Source organism: Schistocerca cancellata, chromosome 2, assembly GCF_023864275.1.
Source record: "Schistocerca cancellata isolate TAMUIC-IGC-003103 chromosome 2, iqSchCanc2.1, whole genome shotgun sequence".
NCBI lineage: Eukaryota > Metazoa > Arthropoda > Insecta > Orthoptera > Acrididae > Schistocerca > Schistocerca cancellata.
In genome coordinates this window covers 6753958-6772024 of record NC_064627.1, presented here as the reverse complement: position 1 = coordinate 6772024, position 18067 = coordinate 6753958, and the positions used below count along the sequence as shown (strand labels likewise).

The 18067-nt window shown below is 39.6% G+C and overlaps 1 protein-coding gene across 2 annotated transcripts in view; it reads left to right on the top strand.

The window, feature by feature from the left end:
- Nucleotides 1-18067, top strand: part of LOC126161294 (filamin-A) — a 917852-nt gene that overhangs the window by 697463 nt on the left and 202322 nt on the right. The gene's annotated exons all lie outside the window — the stretch shown is intronic.

The following is an 18067-nucleotide window of genomic DNA, read 5'->3' as shown; positions in this document are numbered from 1 at the left end:
CTCTCTCCATCTGCTGCTACCTACTCAGTCTCTGTCTCTCAGTTTCCTCTCTCTGTTTATCTGACACTCTCTCCCCTGTCTCATCCTCCTCGCCCTGACTGTCTCTTCCTCTTTCCTTTCTCTCTCCACTTCCTGTTCCCCCTATCTGTCTGCCTCCCTCATCCCACGTATGTGTGTCCATCTCCTACTTCTTTTTCAATGTTTGCCCATCTTCTCTTCTCTCCCTCTCTGTCCACATTATTACCACCATCCCAATATATGGTGCGTGTCCTTACACCCACAGTATTTCGAGATTGTAACTAATATTTTTATGAAGTTTAGTTAAAATTGATCCATGGGCTTTAGAATAGCATTTTACATGGTATTTTGACCACATATGAACATTACAGATCGGGTTGTGACTTTCTCAATGAGCAAGACAATTATTGCTTGAACTCTGGACTTGATTCATATGAGAACAATGTATGTATGTCTCATGACCTGCCCCTCGATTGATGCTGCCTTCTTTTATCAATTTCTGGAAATATCTTGAAAAAAAATTACAGCTGTGCCGGTAATGCTTTAAATAATGGCATAAATGATTTGATTTTCTAGGCTTGATATTCTTCTAAACGGCTGGTCTTTAAAGTGTGAACACATTTAGTGCATACTCACACACATTTCATATGTATCTCTAGCAAAGTTTGCTCTGTGGTTTAGTTTTATGCAGTTCAATGTTTATGATGTCATATCTCTCAAACCCTCCCCATGAACCATGGACCTTGCCGTTGGTGGGGAGGCTTGCGTGCCTCAGCGATACAGACAGCCGTACCGTAGGTACAACCACAACGGAGGGGTATCTGTTGAGAGGCCAGACAAATGTGTGGTTCCTGAAGAGGGGCAGCAGCCTTTTCAGTAGTTGCAAGGGCAACAGTCTGGATGATTGACTGATCTGGCCTTGTAACAATAACCAAAACGGCCTTGCTGTACTGGTACTGCGAACGGCTGAAAGCAAGGGGAAACTACGGCCGTAATTTTTCCCGAGGGCATGCAGCTTTACTGTATGATTAAATGATGATGGCGTCCTCTTGGGTAAAATATTCCGGAGGTAAAATAGTCCCCCATTCGGATCTCCGGGCGGGGACTACTCAAGAGGATGTCGTTATCAGGAGAAAGAAAACTGGCGTTCTACGGATCGGAGCGTGGAATGTCAGATCCCTTAATCGGGCAGGTAGGTTAGAAAATTTAAAAAGGGAAATGGATAGGTTAAAGTTAGATATAGTGGGAATTAGTGAAGTTCGGTGGCAGGAGGAACAAGACTTCTGGTCAGGTGACTACAGGGTTATAAACACAAAGTCAAATAGGGGTAATGCAGGAGTAGGTTTAATAATGAATAGGAAAATAGGAATGCGGGTAAGCTACTACAAACAGCATAGTGAACGCATTATTGTGGCCAAGATAGATACAAAGCCCACACCTACTACAGTAATACAAGTTTATATGCCAACTAGCTCTGCAGATGAGGAAGAAATTGAAGAAATGTATGATGAAATAAAAGAAATTATTCAGATAGTGAAGGGAGACGAAAATTTAATAGTCATGGGTGACTGGAATTCGAGTGTAGGAAAAGGGAGAGAAGGAAACGTAGTAGGTGAATATGGATTGGGGCTAAGAAATGAAAGAGGAAGCCGCCTGGTAGAATTTTGCACAGAGCACAACTTAATCATAGCTAACACTTGGTTTAAGAATCATGATAGAAGGTTGTATACATGGAAGAAGCCTGGAGATACTAAAAGGTATCAGATAGATTATATAATGGTAAGACAGAGATTTAGGAACCAGGTTTTAAATTGTAAGACATTTCCAGGGGCAGATGTGGACTCTGACCACAATCTATTGGTTATGACCTGTAGATTAAAACTGAAGAAACTGCAAAAAGGTGGGAATTTAAGGAGATGGGACCTGGATAAACTGAAAGAACCAGAGGTTGTACAGAGTTTCAGGGAGAGCATAAGGGAACAACTGACAGGAAAGGGGGAAAGAAATACAGTAGAAGAAGAATGGGTAGCTTTGAGGGATGAAGTAGTGAAGGCAGCAGAGGATCAAGTAGGTAAAAAGACGAGGGCTAGTAGAAATCCTTAGGTAACAGAAGAAATATTGAATTTAATTGATGAAAGGAGAAAATATAAAAATGCAGTAAATGAAGCAGGCAAAAAAGAATACAAACGTCTCAAAAATGAGATCGACAGGAAGTGCAAAATGGCTAAGCAGGGATGGCTAGAGGACAAATGTAAGGATGTAGAGGCTTATCTCACTAGGGGTAAGATAGATACTGCCTACAGGAAAATTAAAGAGACCTTTGGAGATAAGAGAACCACTTGTATGAACATCAAGAGCTCAGATGGCAACCCAGTTCTAAGCAAAGAAGGGAAAGCAGAAAGGTGGAAGGAGTATATAGAGGGTCTATACAAGGGCGATGCACTTGAGGACAATATTATGGAAAGGGAAGAGTATGTAGATGAAGATGAAATGGGAGATACGATACTGCGTGAAGAGTTTGACAGAGCACTGAAAGACCTGAGTCGAAACAAGGCCCCCGGAATAGACAACATTCCATTGGAACTACTGACGGCCTTGGGAGAGCCAGTCCTGACAAAACTCTACCATCTGGTGAGCAAGATGTATGAAACAGGCGAAATACCCTCAGACTTCAAGAAGAATATAATAATTCCAATCCCAAAGAAAGCAGGTGTTGACAGATGTGAAAATTACCGGACAATCAGCTTAATAAGCCACAGCTGCAAAGTACTAACACGAATTCTTTACAGACGAATGGAAAAACTAGTAGAAGCCGACCTCGGGGAAGATCAGTTTGGATTCCGTAGAAATACTGGAACACGTGAGGCAATACTGACCTTACGACTAATCTTAGAAGAAAGATTAAGGAAAGGCAAACCTACGTTTCTAGCATTTGTAGACTTAGAGAAAGCTTTTGACAATGTTGACGGGAATACTCTCTTTCAAATTCTAAAGGTGGCAGGGGTAAAATACAGGGAGCGAAAGGCTATATACAATTTGTACAGAAACCAGATGGCAGTTATAAGAGTCGAGGGACATGAAAGGGAAGCAGTGGTTGGGAAGGGAGTAAGACAGGGTTGTAGCCTCTCCCCGATGTTATTCAATCTGTATATCGAGCAAGCAGTAAAGGAAACAAAAGAAAAATTTGGAGTAGGTATTAAAATCCATGGAGAAGAAATAAAAACTTTAAGGTTCGCCGATGACATTGTAATTCTGTCAGAGACAGCAAAGGACTTGGAAGAGCAGTTGAATGGAATGGATGGTGTCTTGAAGGGAGGATATAAGATGAACATCAACAAAAGCAAAACAAGGATAATGGAATGTAGTCGAATTAAGTCGGGTGATGCTGAGGGAATTAGATTAGAAAATGAGACACTTAAAGTAGTAAAGGAGTTTTGCTATTTGGGGAGCAAAATAACTGATGATGGTCGAAGTAGAGAGGATATTAAATGTAGAGTAGCAATGGCAAGGAAAGCGTTTCTGAAGAAGAGAAATTTGTTAACATTGAGTATAGATTTAAGTGTCAGGAAGTTGTTTCTGAAAGTATTTGTATGGAGTGTAGCCATGTATGGAAGTGAAACATGGACGGTAAATAGTTTGGACAAGAAGAGAATAGAAGCTTTTGAAATGTGGTGCTACAGAAGAATGCTGAAGATTAGATGGGTAGATCACGTAACTAATGAGGAAGTATTGAATAGGATTGGGGAGAAGAGAAGTTTGTGGCACAACTTGACCAGAAGAAGGGATCGGTTGGTAGGACATGTTCTGAGGCATCAAGGGATCACCAATTTAGTATTGGAGGGCAGCGTGGAGGGTAAAAATCGTAGGGGGAGACCAAGAGATGAATACACTAAGCAGATTCAGAAGGATGTAGGTTGCAGTAGGTACTGGGAGATGAAGAAGCTTGCACAGGATAGAGTAGCATGGAGAGCTGCATCAAACCAGTCTAAGGACTGAAGACCACAACAACAACAACAACATCTCTCAAACTGTGTCATACAGTAATATAATATTGCAGGTACATCCAGCGGTGTACATACTTACTGTCCACAAAAGTGTTTCGAATAGAATTAGTAGTAAAGAAGTAATAAATTAAAACATCATGCATGAAGTGGCAGTTTTTCACTCATCTCGGAGTTTATGACATTATGTCTCTTGAAATATGTGTTGTACAATGATATATTTTTGCAGAAGTACATTCAGTATTCTGCCCCTTTCTTATATGTTGAAGGTATACGCTGTAGAACAACTTTTAATTACAAAACTGCAGAGCACTCACAAGAGGTACAGAACATGGGAAAACCTGCACAAAGTCTATGCTGTCAAAGAACATGGACTAAGGAGTCTGCAAGTGAAACCTGGAATTGTTGTTTTTGTGGGTGATAGTCGCCACATGTGAATACTGCCTGAATGTGTTGGAAATAGTTAACTAAAAAGCAGTGATAATCTAGAAAGCGATGAACTGTTGACATTTCTCTTTTTGTGGGGGGTGAGAGTGAGGAAAAGTCTTAACAAACATTTGAATTTATGTGTAAAGTTTGTTGAAAGTCACTAAGTACTCTCATTCTCGAATACTCGATGATTATAGTCTTTCTATTTGTAGGTCACAGGCTATGCTGCTTTTTCAGCTCTACACCTAGTCCTTTGAGAGGTTGGTGGTGATATCTGTACCAGTTTTGGTTGAAACTGATAGAATTGTTTAGGACATAGGGAACATTAACACATGCAACCACTTCTATAATATGTGTAGTTTCATGGTTCTACTTATCAGGATTTTTATATAACACCTCCTGCTACATCACTTGCATAGGCATTATAGCCTATATTGTTCGCAAATTGCAACGCTTTCTAAGTTTTAATGATAATCGGGGCCGTAAAAGTATGCTCTTTTCTGACCATATTGACAAAAAAGTGATTCTGGTAGCTGGAGATGGAGGTTTCTCACTCCTGCCGTTTCCGTTCTTGTTGTGATATTTCCATAGAAATTTGTAGCGCTGATGGAGCCATATCAGGTGAATGAGCCGGGTGTGGCAAAATTCATACCTCAGTTTGTGTAATTTTGCCATGGCGACAGCACATATGTGTGGGTATGCATTGTCTTGATGGAAGATGAGTTCCTTCCTTGCTAAACCTGGCCTTTTTTCGCATATTTTTTGTTGCAATTTGTCCAGGAGGTTAGCATAGTATTCTTCAGTGATTGTTTGCCCAGTGGGGAGATAATACACAAACAGAATCCCCTTTGCATCCCAGAACACTGAGACCTTGACCTTTCCTGTCAAAGGAATTGCCTTTGCTTTCCTTGGTGGATGTGAATCAGCATGTTTCCACTGCTTTGACTGTTGTTCTATCTATGAGGTATAGTACTGCACCATAATTTCATCTGTGATCGCAAAACGATGCAAAAAATCTTGTCTGTTTCTTCAAAAATGGGCCAAACATTGTTTCAATATATCAATTCTCATGCGTTTTTGATCTAACATCAAGAGTCTTGGCACCCATCCTGCAGATCATTTTTTCAGTTAAAATACGCTTCCAGATGATATCTTGCAAGTGTGAGCAATTTCACGCACTATTAATTGGCGATCCTCCATGACCGTTTTGTGCACTTTTGCAATGATTCAGAAGTAGTGACACATCTTGGCCAACCACTGCATGGATCATCATATAAGCTCTCCCAACCAAATTTAAATTCATTTGTCCACTTGGTAACAGTTGAATATGAAGCAGCAGAGTCGCCCTGTGTATTCTGGAAATGGTCATGAATGAATGCCCTTTGGTTTCATACGTTTCATTATGAAGCACGTAATCACTGCCCGAATCTCGACTTTTTACATCTTTGCAAATCACTATGCGAGAACAGCAGAGGCACGTCACCACCACAGCTCTCTTCCAAGAGCACTGGCGTGGCATGTGTTTACAAGCAACAGTCCAATCAATATCACGTGAACAACTCATTGCTCAAGCACTGACCTCTTGTGGTGATTTTGAAAAATTTTCAAACCACCCTCGTAAGTTGTAGACAGGCACAATTGAAAGATATTGACACATAAGCTTTCAGCCCCAGCTTACAAAAGTTCGGAGGAGGCAAGATTCAACACTATCACAATAGGTATCTAGTGTCTTATCATAATGTCGTTTGCATGTTTAGTGTCTTGTGTATGTGATTTGGTGTTACAAAACTGGTTGTGTTTGTAATCTTACCCTCGCACACGTCACTATTAAATTTCTCTGTCTCTGAAAGTTTCGGAAGCTTTGAGAGGCGTAAGATATACAAAAGAAAAACTTTTTATTTATCTTTATTGTCTCGTTGTTGGCTGCAGTTCTCGCATCTAGGGGTATATGCTTGAGGCTGTAATTTTTATTTTGCTGTGGATTCCTGTTGCGCTGAATAATTGGTGAAATTATTTCTGTTGCTATGACATTCTTTTATTTTATCCCATTCTTCTATATCACACTGACTTCACAATCTCCATTTTCATAAAACCATCAATTACATTGTTACTGACAAAATTGAAGAATACGTGCGTTTCCATCAGAGGCATGCCCACTACTACTTGCATTCTGCGGTAGTCAGCAATATTCCAAACAAGTTACAAAGCGAAAGAGTTTACAAATTTTTTTGACAAAAGTAGAATATTTACGCCATTATTTTGTAAATGAATCCAGAAATAAATTTAATAATTCACATTAGATTGTGCAATTAGTAATATGAATTTTAAATATGCCAGAAATTTCGTAATTTCAGATATTTCTAAAAGTAGAGTAATTTTAACCATACTTACAGAGTGTAACAAATTAATTTCTTTTTATACATTTTAGCTTGAAATATAATACATCGTATACAGAATCAAATGAAATTCTTTCAGTGAAACAGCCAAGAATGTTCTCCTATACCAGATTCGAGATTAATCCTGGTATCAGCTACTTCTTAAAAAAAATGGTAGAAAAGGGTGTCCCATTACATGCTCCTGTTCATTTCTGAAACATGTGGCAAGATAGGTATGGCCTTGACTTTCACCTCTGGTGGCCATATTCTGTGGGTGATGCTGGTGTAACCCAGGAATTTAACCTCAGTTGCTCCAAATAGACACTTTGACAGTATAATAAGTAATCCAAGTGAATGAGCGGTGAGTAAAAACTTTGTGTAAGTGTTACGTCTCTGAGTTTGGTGTCACTAAGAAAGCAAAAATTGAGGTGGCACACGACTTTATCGATGAACCGTTTGAAAGGTCTGTGCAGCATTGTAGAGTCTGAGAGGCATTCTGGTAAATTCAGAGAGTCTGGAGTGCAGATGACAGTTTTAGCTATATCGTCTGGGGCAACAGTTACCTTGTAGAATGCACATACCGTGTCTGATGTGGAAAAAATACATTTGATGTGGATTTTGATTGCAAAGTCTCCAATGTGCAGTACCAGAAAAGGATCATAGATAGTCCTGACATTGAAACATGGGCACCATCCATTATTCTTCAAGACTGTGGAGTGGAGATGCCCTCCTAGTGCTTGACAGGCAACAGATTCCGTGTGTGAGCACGAAGGACAACTTCTCTTTGCTACTTTCACTTTCGGCGGTGTTAAATGATTTCGAGCACGAACCGGCGGTTCTCATTTTGTCAGTGTATAGTGCATAATCGAATGCTAAATTAGTGCCGGTGTAGGTAGTTGCCGACTGATTTCTGGAACTCCTTAAATAGATCTACAAACGGAGAATCATCTGCGGTGGTCCGAAATGTCGAAATGTGGTCATCTACACAGTGTACGTATCCACGACTAACTGAGTCGGTGGTAGTATCGAGAAGATGATGATGACAGAGGTCGAGTAGGAGTCCACAGAATGGGAAAAGTCTACCCAGAGAATCGAGTGTTCTACATCTGCCACAGTAAACTGCCACTCAAACTTGAAACAGAGTTGTAGATTCAGTACCAGTGTGACATAATCATATGTCAGAATGGTGGAATTGTCTGTGGCAAAAAGATGGCAGTCATCACTGTTGCAGTGAGGTGTTCCGTGACAAACAGTTGATGACTGCTCTCTGGGAAGCCCGTTGCCATCATTACTAACTTCTGAATGTGTTTCCCATCTCACGCGGAGGGCTGCATTTCCACATCTTTGAACTGGACCGTCTGTGGTACCGACAGATTTCTTCGTCGGTACACAAGCAGTTCCACTTCCTCGGAGAGCAGTGGCGACACGAGTGGCAACTCGAATGCTGTGTCTGCAAAGTGACGACTTGTGCAATAAGTTTGGTGATATGTGCTCGGAATACAGCGAGGGTATTATCTGCTCGAGGCAGTGGACAAACAGCTACAACACACGTTGACAGATGCATTTCTGTGGTGTGATCTCCAGTGTGTGTGAGCGTACTGAGATCACCGGCGCATACTGCCACTATCTTCTGCGCATCTGGTGGAAGGCGCGACAGCCAGATATTCCACGAGATGTCCTCGTTAATGGTGTTACTTACTAGGCTCCGCAGGTGGTGTACTGACAGCGAATGAGTGTGATCCTCTAGCTCTTCAGTATAGAGTAAAGTCTATAGCAATTTTGTCTCAGAGTGCGAAAAGTGGGTGATTGAGGCATTCTCGACGGTTGTGTAATGATCGGTGCTCGGTGACGGAGCTAGAATGTCCTGCACCTCTGTGGCCGTGTGATCATTTAATGCAGTGACAGATTAACTGTGCTTTGTGTCATCGGCAGTTACGTGAGCAAGCACAAACTGGATCTCTAGTTTTACAAACCGTAAAACTGAGTTTTGTTGTCAGAATGACAATGGCTTAACCGTTACGTGGTTGACAATTACGCATATAGGCAGGGTAGCAGTCGATGGCAGGTCTTACATTGCTAAGTTACGTTGGTGGAATATGTGGAAGGTGCATTGTGTGATAGATGCAGATGTTCTGTATTCAGCACGTGATGTGGTACAGTATGAGGAGGCACGAGCTAACATCAGATGGAACGTCAGATATCGAGTCAGGATCACCGACATCTTGTGATCAAAGTAAATCTGTTTAAACCTGCAGCATGTTCATGCTCAGAAGCACATTAAACTCGTAGTTTGTTGCTGGACACTTTTAGGGGTTTTAGCTAAGTTGAACAGTAACAGACGCAGCACCATTTATTTAAGGTTGACTTATTTGCACGTTTATTCCAATTAAACAAACATTTTTACGATGAATGAGTTTCTGTAAATTTCTGTTCATATTTCATAAATAGCGGGCAAACAGTGCCACATGTTTTATAAACAATTCCATGTTGCTGTAGTTGTTGCAGTCTTCTGTCCAAAGACTGGTTTGATGCAGCTCTCCATTTGCTTTGTGTGTTCATCTCTTGGTCTACCTCTGCTATTTTCACCTTCCACACTTCCCTCCAATACTAACTTTGTGATCTCTTGATGCCTCAAGACATGTCCTACTGAACGATCCTGTCTTCTAGTCAAGTTGTGCCACAAATTTCTCTTCTCTCCAGTTCTATTCAGTACCACCTCATTAGTTATGTGACCTACCCACCTAATCTTCAGCATTACTCTGTAGCAACACATTTAAAAAGCTCTTAGTCTCATCTGGTCTAAACTGTTTATTGTTCATGTTTCACTTCTATATATGGCAACACTCCATACTTTAAAAAGAGTTGTCCTGACACTTAAATCTCAATGCGATGTTAACAGATTTCTTTTCCTCATAAACACTTTCCTTGCCATTGCCAGTCTGCATTTTATATCCTCTTTACTTCAACCATCATCAGTTACATTGCTGTCCAAATTGCACAACTCCTCTACTACTTTATGTGTCTCATTTCCTAATCTAATTCCCTCACCATCACCTGATTTAATTCGACTACATTTCATTATACACATTTTGCTTTTGTTGATTTTTGTCTTATATCCTCCTTTCAAGACACTTTGCATTCTGTTCAACAAGTCCTTTGCTCTCTGACAGAAGTACAGTGTCTTCGGCAAACCTCGAAGTCTTTATTTCTTCTCCATGGATTTTAATTCCTACTCCAAATTTTTCTTTTATTTCCTTTACTGCTTGCTCAATATACAGTTTGAATAACATCCGGGATAGGCTACAATCCTGTCTCACTCCCTTCTCAACCATAGCTTCCCTACCATGCCCCTCGACTCTTATAACTACCTTCTGGTTTGTGTATAAATTGTAAATAGCCTTTCACTCCCTGTATTTTATCCCTGCCACTCTCAGGCCCTGCCACCTTCAGGACCATAACAATCTCAGAACTCTTTAATTCTTATATACACCAACATTCCACAGATCATAGTTCATAAGAAAATAACCAGTTATCCACAGTTCTAAGAGTGAATCACGAACACATTTAAAAAGATATTGACTTTCACCCACCCTTTGACAAAGAGCTGTTTATAGAGTGGATTGTAGCTGCAAACTTTTTACTCGTGTAAGTTATCATTACGATTTGCAAGTGTGGATTTTCACAAATGTTATTACATGTTGTGCTTGTATTGACTGCTGCCCACTGACTCAAAGAACTTTTACAAAGATCAATCTTTCACGTAACTGACAGGGTGATGTTGACTAGGTGCTAACTTAGTGTGGACTGAGGATTCATTGTCTGGAAGGGGTGTAAGGGGTCAGATTTAGCAATAGTGTCGAAAGCAGTCTTTTCTAATTATATCTTAGATGATTAGGAAAATACTAAAGTTCAAGGTACTACTCAATTTATACCCTGAATACCTACATGGTGCATTACTTATTTCCATGTAAAAGGTTCGTAATGTCTCTAATTTCAGCAAATTTTTAATTGGAGGTACTATAAGATACAGAAAAATTAGTATAACAAAAATAAATCAGGGAAATAAACAAACTTAAAGCCTCAAATAATGGAAGTACTTTGATCAAACAATGGAAAATCCAGGATGGAATATAACAATATTATGAGAAGGAAAGTTGCTACTCATCATATAGCGGAGATGCTGAGTCGCAGTAGGCACAATAAAAAGTTTTTTTTAAATTACCGCTACCAGTCACAAACTTCGTCAAATATTGTATTACTTATTTATTTAGCGACATGTTCATCTTCAATCTAAATGACATTACAAAAACAACTTTACAATAAGATCATACTCGCACACGCACACACACACACGCACACGCAAACACAAACACCTCTCACACACGACTGCAGTCCCAGGAAGCTAAAACCACACTGCAAGCAGCAGCACCAGTGCATGATGGGAGTGGCAAGTGGGTGGTGGTAAGGAGGAGGCTGGGGTGGGGAGGGGGACACTGAAGTGCTGCAGGTTAGATGGAGGTCATGGGAGAGGTGGTGGAGGGGGAAGTAGGTACTTCCCCCCCCCCCCCTCCCCCCCCCCCCTGCCCTCTGTCTAACTGGATGTACTTTTTGGTTTGGTGTGACTAGACTTTAAATGTGGCTAATTGCCTTGTTAATGTGTTTTTGGGAAAAGTGTACTATTTACAGAGAAGCATGAACTTCAGACTTTCTAATTAGTTGAGTCATCTTGTAAATAGTTATTAGCTCATACTATTGTTACTATTACCTCCTAATGGACCAACTTGAGCTACTGATTTATCCTAAAGCAAAAGCTTTTATTGAAAACTAACAATTCCATTGGAATTCGCAGATTTTAAATCATAATGGGACTCATAAAATTACTTAAAATACAGCATGAATAATAATCTCGCAAATATATGTACACATAGTTTATGCATTTTGTGTGTAAGTAGAATCAGTTGAGAGTAAGGGGGAAAAATGAGATATTTAAGGAATAGTAGTGTAGTAAAGGGAGAAAATCCACTTCACTATGTTTCATTGTCCCCATTGGAACATTTGATTATCTACTACAACGTGAAACAAACCACATTCAAACATTTACCTTTTTATAATTGAACATTTTACACCAACAATGTGATGTGAATAATAAATTGGAAAAAGTCTTTGAATTTTCTGTAAGAGACAAATTTCAGAACATCACTGTTGTTTTCCTGATATGTAACTTATCTCTTGGTTTTTTTCATTCTTTTTATTAGTACAGCCTTTTCCCTTTTATTCCAGTAACAGTACCTAATGCTCCTCTTACTTTACAATTAATTTTTGGTCTACTGTCAAAATAAAATTGTATACCTTTCGAGTAAGAACAACCATAACTTTTCTTTCACATGACAGTTCAAAATTATGAAATTCTCAGCAAGAACATGAAATTGATAGTAGCGAGATTCTTGGGGAAAATTTAAGTGCATATCGAAAGAATAGGCAAATGGGAAATGGAAGTGGAGTATTTGTCACAGTAGACAAAAAAACTCAAATTCACTGAGACAGAAATTGAAGCTTCATGTGAGATTTTTTGGGCAAGACTCAGCGTCAGGGGTGAACACAAAATGATACTTGGATCCTTCTATCACCCACCAGACTCGTCTCCTGATGTAACCGAAAACTTTAGATAAAACCTTAGTTTACTTTTATGTAAGTTCACCAATCATACTGTAATCATTGGTAGAGACTTTAATCATCCAAGTCAATTGGGAAAATTGCAGTTCTGTTAGTGGTGGGCATAATAAGATGACATGTGAAACATACTAAGTGCCTTCTCCGAAAACTACTAGAACAGATAGTATGGGAACCATGGAAATGTGTTTAATCCTGTGATAACAAATAGACCTGCCCTCTTTGATGATGTCCACATCGAAACTGGTAACAGTGACCACGATGTGATTGTGGTGGCAATAATTACCAAAGTACAAAGAACAACTACAACCATCAGAGTGATTATATGTTCAGTAAAATAGATAAAAAATCATAATGTCACACCTCAGTGAGGAACTTGAAACTTTCAGCACAGACTGTAGGTCTATAGAACCAAATATTTCACACGATTTGGCAACATTCGCTTTATTAACACAAAATTCTTTTGGATCATTTTTAAAGTGTTCACGAAATTCTTCCTGATTTCTCATCTGCTACTGACAATTTAGATACCTCATTTTCACTTTCTTTTACTGCACAGTTGTTTCAAAACAAGAAAAAATGTTAGTCTACTTATTAACATCGATTACTTCACCCACGTCATTATTAGAGGGATTGATTACATTTTCTCTGTACAAATTAGTCTTTAAAATTAATGACAGTGTTTCAGCTTCTAAAACAATTCCTTGTTCAGTTACATTTTTATTTTCGGAATGAACATTCTCAATGTTAATTTTGTCATCATTTCTGTCTTCTCTGAATTTTCTATTACAAATCTAATTTCATTGCTCAGTTTACATTTTACTTCATCCATGTTTTCTAATAATTCTGCTCTGACCTCTAAGAATACGAATTTCATTTGATGGTGTTTCTTTCTTTCCACTCACAGACTGTTTAAGATTGTAATTTTCCTGTCCATATTTTGCATTGAGTTTTGAGGTTTCAAACCTTCTTGTCTATAGACTGTTCAAGGCTTTCTGTAGTTGGCTTATTGTTCAATGTCTTTTTGAATGCTCTTCATATTTTAACATTGATTGTTGAATGGTTTGAAATGACTGATCATTACAAATATGTTTTTCATATCTGAATTAGTCAATTCTGCTGGCTCAATTAGTTCTCCTTCTTGTTTAATTGTGTTGTCTAGTGCTCCCATGTGCAATACATACTAATCCTCTGTTTTTTTAATTCTAAGCTTGGTTCTTTTGTGCTCATGGTTACTTTTTTATTCTTTGCATGTAAAATAATGAACAAAAAGTAAATTTAAAATCGTGGTACTGTTTAAAAATTGTGTAACTGTACTTGCAGGGATTTGAGCCTATTTGTTGTTGCTCCTGTCATGTCACAAATTTTACGATGGCCATTTTTTGACCTCCAATAGGCTATAAATAAAAGAAAAGTTCATAGAAAACAATTATTTTATTACCAAATGTTTTGTACACATATAGTTACTTTTCTACATAATCATCAAAAACATTGAGACATTTATCATATTTGCGGGCAAGCTTAACAATACACTCTTCAGAAAATGTTGCCGCCAATGATATCAAACAAACATTGACATTGTTTTGAAGATCTTCGTTGGTTTGAAAGTGCTGCCCTCCTTGCCATGTCTTCATTTCAGGGAAAAGGTGTAAGTCGCTGTGTCAGGATTCTATGGCAGATGATCAAAAATGTCCTATTTAAATTGTTCAAGGAGCCGTTGGGTTGTGCAGCAGTGTGTGGACAAATGTTGTCATGGATCAACATAATTCCTGAAGTCAGCATTCCTCTTCGTTTGGTTTGAATGGCTCTCCGCAAGCATTGTAAAGTTTCGCAGTAAGCAGCTGCATTGATACTGGTTCCGGGCTGCTTAAACTCTACAAGAAACACACCTTTTTGGTCCCAAAACATGGTAGCCATAACCTTTCTGTTGTTGAATGTTTGTTTGAATTTTTTTGTTTGTTTGGTGAATTTGGATGCATCCATTGTTGTGATTGTTGTTTTGATTCCAGTGTGTCATATTGGATCCAAGTTCATCTCCATTAACAATTTATTTCAAAAAGTTCTCTCCTTCATCATGATAACAATTTATTTCAAAAAGTTGTCTCCTTCATCATGATAACAGTCAAGGAAAATGTAAAGCTGACAGCATTCGGTGACTTTTGTGGGTGTCCATCAACATTTTTGGAACCAAACGAGCACAAAGGTTTTTGTATCCTAAATGTTCAATAATGATAAAGTGTATGACAGATTTTTAAACTTCTGGAATTTCCATAGACAAAGCAGTTACGGTGAAACTACGATTTTCTCTAACCATTCTGTCAACTCGTTCAACAAGGTCGGCTGTAACGACAGACTTGCGTCCTCGGCCGCCTTCATCACGCGTGTCATTTCGGCCTCCTTTAAACTTTTGGCACCATTCGTGCACAACACTATGAAGTTATCACCGTACACTTGGCTCATTCTCCGATGAATATCTGCTGCACTATTCCCTTCTGTCTGCAGAAACCAAATTACACTTTGTAATACACACTTGATGGGTGTAACAATGACAGCAGCCATGTTTTTGTGGCTTTAGTGCAACACACACTGATGCCTTGAGGTCGGCAATGGCGGAGTGTGTACTGCAACATTGACAGCATGTTAATGTGTGTTTGTTTTTGAATTCTGGCTGATGTCACCATATTCTGACCTACTCTTTTACAAAGGAACATAAAATTATTTTACAAAATGTTAAGCAAACCTCAGTGGTGAACAGTGGTTTTATGAGTAATTCTTTATACTCTGAGAACACACAATAATAGTGATTTAATGTTGTGTGGCATAATAATTCACAAAAGTTGTAAAAACTGTTTACTACTTATCTTTATCTCTTCTTTCAAATTTTGCAGTGTTCCTCAATGGCACAGTATGTCTAGAAGTATGTTCCCTGTTTAAAGAGGAGGCACCGGGATCATGATTGAGGAGAACGTATCTCTGCCTACGTAGATCAACACCTTCAACCCATTACATGCAGTCTCCCATCCTTCATCAAAGACACCAACCACTTTCTCGAACGCCTGGAATCCTTACCCAATCCGTTACCCCCAGAAACCATCCTTGTAACCATTGATGCCACTTCCTTATACACAAATATCCCGCACGTCCAGGGCCTCGCTGCGATGGAGCACTTCCTTTCACGCCGATCACCTGCCACCCTACCTAAAACCTCTTTCCTCATTACCTTAGCCAGCTTCATCCTGACCCACAACTTCTTCACTTTTGAAAACCAGACATACCAACAATTAAAGGGAACAGCCATGGGTACCAGGATGGCCCCCTCGTATGCCAACCTATTCATGGGTCGCTTAGAGGAAGCCTTCTTGGTTACCCAGGCCTGCCAACCCAAAGTTTGGTACAGATTTATTGATGACATCTTCATGATCTGGACTCACAGTGAAGAAGAACTCCAGAATTTCCTCTCCAACCTCAACTCCTTTGGTTCCATCAGATTCACCTGGTCCTACTCCAAATCCCATGCCACTTTCCTTGATGTTGACCTTCACCTGTCCAATGGCCAGCTTCACACGTCTGTCCACGTCAAACCCACCAACAAGCAACAGTACCTCCATTACGACAGCTGCCACCCATTCCACATCAAACGGTCCCTTCCCTACAGCCTAGGTCTTCGTGGCAAACGAATCTGCTCCAGTCCGGAATCCCTGAAGCATTACACCAACAACCTGACAACAGCTTTCGCATCCCGCAACTACCCTCCCGACCTGGTACAGAAGCAAATAAACAGAGCCACTTCCTCATCCTCTCAAACCCAGAACCTCCCACAGAAGAACCACAAAAGTGCCCCACTTATGACAGGATACTTTCCGGGACTGGATCAGATTCTGAATGTGGCTCTCCAGCAGGGATACGACTTCCTCAAATCCTGCCCTGAAATGAGATCCATCCTTCATGAAATCCTCCCCACTCCACCAAGAGTGTCTTTCCGCCGTCCACCTAACCTTCGTAACCTCTTAGTACATCCCTATGAAATCCCCAAACCACCTTCCCTACCCTCTGGCTCCTACCCTTGTAACCGCCCCCGGTGCAAAACCTGTCCCATGCACCCTCCCACCACCACCTACTCCAGTCCTGTAACCCGGAAGGTGTACACAATCAAAGGCAGAGCCACGTGTGAAAGCACCCACGTGATCTACCAACTGACCTGCCTACACTGTGATGCATTCTATGTGGGAATGACCAGCAACAAACTGTCCATTCGCATGAATGGACACAGGCAGACAGTGTTTGTTGGTAATGAGGATCACCCTGTGGCTAAACATGCCTTGGTGCACGACCAGCACATCTTGGCGCAGTGTTACACCGTCCGGGTTATCTGGATACTTCCTACTAACACCAACCTATCCGAACTCCGGAGATGGGAACTTGCTCTTCAACATATCCTCTCTTCCCGTTATCCACCAGGCCTCAATCTCCGCTAACTTCAAGTTGCCGCCACTCATACCTCACCTGTCATTCAACAACATCTTTGCCTCTGCACTTCTGCCTCGACTGACATCTCTGCCCAAACTCTTTGTCTTTAAATATGTCTGCTTGTGTCTGTATATGTGTGGATGGATATGTGTGTGTGTGCGAGTGTATACCCGTCCTTTTTTCCCCATAAGGTAAGTCTTTCCGCTCCCGGGACTGGAATGACTCCTTACCCTCTCCCCTAAAACCCACATCCTTTCGTCTTTCCCTCTCCTTCCCTCTTTCCTGATGAGGCAACAGTTTGTTGCGAAAGCTTGAATTTTGTGTGTATGTTTGTGTTCGTTTGTGTGTCTGTCGACCTGCCAGCACTTTCATTTGGTAAGTCACATCATCTTTGTTTTTAGGTATATTTTTCCTTCATGGAATGTTTCCTTCTATTATAACCAAAACTTTTTCTCATAATTATTTGCCTCTTTTGAGCTAATGTTTCAACACATCATAACACAGAAAATCTTGAATTACAAATACTTTTCAATAAATATATCTTCCTTAACATCATGTTGGCTCTACCACATACTACAAAACTTTTCTCACAACTACTGAAAATGTGCTAAGTTGGTAGAGAGATCAGTGATGTATTTAGCTGCACAGAGATGTTCTTTGTAATTAGTTTGTACAAACAAAGGCAATTTTATGTGTGATTTATAATTTTGATAATTGACATTATAAATTATATAAGTGATTGTAGAAAATTGATGATTAGTATTATTACTATTATTACACTTTTTCAGAATATTAAAATATGTTTGACACATTTTTAGTATTATAACCCTCTTTATGAAACAACTATCCATTACATATTTTTACATCTGAATATGAACGAGTTATACTGTACCATCTGTTTAAACTAAATGGAAATGAAAAATTAGTTTTGTGTGAAAAATTTCATTGGATTGGGTGGTAACTTCATTTTATATATCATGTTCTGTTCTAAAAAATTAGTGTATCACTGACCAGCTACAGTATCATGTTTTATGTATATCTAATACAAGTTTTCATTAGTTAGTGCATTCCCATTGTAACAGTAACATGGATATTTAGTCTAATAAT